The sequence below is a fragment of the Macaca thibetana genome, chromosome 13 (genome assembly GCF_024542745.1).
Source record: "Macaca thibetana thibetana isolate TM-01 chromosome 13, ASM2454274v1, whole genome shotgun sequence".
NCBI classification, from domain to species: Eukaryota; Metazoa; Chordata; class Mammalia; order Primates; family Cercopithecidae; genus Macaca; species Macaca thibetana.
Genome location: NC_065590.1, coordinates 49,476,716 through 49,479,371, shown reverse-complemented (window position 1 = coordinate 49,479,371; position 2,656 = coordinate 49,476,716). Strand labels below are relative to the sequence as shown.

At 36.3% G+C, this 2,656-nt stretch overlaps 1 non-coding gene across 1 annotated transcript; it reads left to right on the top strand.

Annotated features, from left to right (window-relative positions):
- Window positions 1-396: 396 nt before the first annotated feature.
- LOC126934556 (small nucleolar RNA SNORD78) lies at window positions 397-461 on the top strand. The gene has a single exon (XR_007719019.1). It is a non-coding gene; the product is annotated as a small nucleolar RNA SNORD78 (small nucleolar RNA).
- The last annotated feature ends 2,195 nt before the right edge of the window (window positions 462-2,656 follow it).

Genomic DNA, 2,656 nt, shown 5'->3' with positions numbered 1-2,656 from the left:
CAATGAGTTTTAATATTAGTATTCACATAACTAATTTTCATAGTCCTGAAATCATCTGACATTTTCTTCCCTTTGAACTATTTATTTTCAGGATGGTAAAATTTTATTCACACACAATAACTATTTTTAGGAATAAGAAGGTCAGAAGCACTAAATTTCTTCATCCCTTTCCTACCACATGTTTAGAATTCACAAACCAGCTTAACAGCTTAATAAAAGATTGAATTCTCCTTCTTCTCCTTCCTCGAAATCTTCTCAAGACATCTAAAAAGCATTTCCTAGGTTTAATGTCAAAATAGAAACTAGCAATTCAGGGCTGAACTCCTAGGAGCCCTCATTCTCTGTGAGCTCTGGAACCAGGCTCTATTTTGAAAATTATGGAAAATCGAAGTTTCTCTGTAATGATATCGGTCAAATATCTGACCTGAAATGATTATATAGACAAATTTAATACTGAAGAAAAGAAGTTTCTCATAAAATGAGAAGACATTAAACAATACTCTGATGGTAAGGATTTCACCTAAGAATGTATGGTTTTGATCTCTTGGAACAAAATTGACATTGAACTAAGACATGCCAACCACACAGGAGTGGCATGGGTTTTAGTCACAGTGTCTTGAGTTTAATGAATTACAATAGAGAGCCTGTGTCACTCAGCTCCACAAATTCCACCACCATGAAAAGTTTCCAGGGGTTGGTAGAATATGTTTGTCCTCTTTTGCTTGAAACCCTGGTAAACTGCTCAAGAAGAATTTTCTCATTCCAGATGAGAACAAATAATGCCCTTTCTCTTCTAGACAAGTGACTATTTATTCCCTCCAAACCACAGATGCACAGAATAGTGATAAAAGTACAAACTTATATGCTGCCTCCTATTGAAACTTCCAAAGACTAAAAAAGGGGAAAAAATGGGAGGGGGCTTAGCCAAAAGACTTATTGAAACTATACAGATTATCTTACATTCAGGCAATATATGATGCTGGTGTTGGGTTGAGGGGGTTAAATATTATTCTGATACACGATAATGTTCGGGTACAGTTGGAGGTAAGTATTGCACTAATAGTTGCATATTCTCAGAAATCTGGGTCCTTTGAGGTCTGGCCAGAAAAGGAATAGCAGTTCTGTCAGAGGACACAATAATTGCAAGAAGAGTAGCACAGACTAGGTGCATATTCTGATGCCAGAAGACCTTTTCAGACAAGGTCAGCATGTAACAGAAATGGCTTTTAATATAGGACAGTCCAGATTCCCAATTGTGTTGACATGTTGGGCTACCCAAGCACATCACAGGTACAAAGGAATTAGGATGCTGGGGCTCATTTGGGCTAAATTACTCACAGGTGCTTTTAAAAAGGTGGCAGATTGAACTTACACATTTACCTCTATATCCTCCCCAAATCCCATGAAATGACCAAAAGCATGTGAAATAAACCCAAAAGATAAAAGAATTGAATAGGAGATGACAGCGACCCAATTTTAGACCTGAAAAGCAAATGAGCAAGTGGTTTCTCACTGAACAAACCAAATAGAAAAATAAAAACAGAATATGCAAAGAAGCAAAAAATAAATAAATAAAGCAAGCCAATTCACATTATAGAACACCAAAGTTTAGAATTTGCAGACACTCGTGAGTTCTGAAAGTTAGGGTTCCTAACTTTAAGATGAAAATCTTAAAGGGGGATGAAAATCACAAGAGCAAAGAATTTTGTGTTTTGAAAACAGATATTTCCATTGTGTCTAAAACAGTGTTTGGCATATTGTTAGTACTTGATAAACATTTGTTGAAGGAATGAATTAATAAATTCAAGTCTTTGTAAAGAACAGCTAGATCTCCACCACTTTATAGGACTGTAAGTTTAATTACTAAAGAGATAGAACAGAAGGGCTCTGGGTTTAGAAACATCAGATACAGCAGAGGATGAGGGTAAAGATAAAATCTGTGTCTGTCCCCTAAAGGATGAGAACCAGCCCTCTCTGTTTGCCCCTGAGAATACTACAGGTTTATTCTCTGGGAAAACAGTTTTAAGAGAAGAGATCTACAGATACTGACAGAAATTCCTAAATAAGCTGCACAGACAAACCTACCTATAATGAATCTCAATAAACATATTTTCCTCTTTTTCTTACACCCCCCCCCCGCCTTTAATCAAGTTTAGTGACTCACTATTAAAGTCATGGATTACTACACATTTGAGAAAAGTCCCTAAGATGACAGAGATCAATTTAAAAAAAAAAAAAAAAACAAACAAAAAAACAAAACAACAACAAAAAACAAACAGGAAAAATAGGAAAGAAACTTGGAAAATAGAGACAGTGTGGAAGGCTGAATACAATTAGCAGTGGAAAAATAACCCACCCATGTTATGCTCAGAGAAATAATTGAGGTTGCTGTTTCCACAAAAGAAGAGATGATTACACAAAAGGCAATATTTAGAAAAAAAAGGAGTGCTCTTGAAACAAAATACAAACATGGCAAAGGAAAATAAAAATTCAGTAGAAGTTTTAGAAAATTGACCAAATCTCAAAAGAAGACCCAAAATACAGAAAGGAAAGGAAAAGGAAAAGAAAGGAAGGGAAAGGAGGGAGGCAGGGAGGGAGGGAGGGAGGGAGGGAAGGAAGGAGGGAGGGAAGGAAGGAAGGAAGGAAGGAAGGAAGG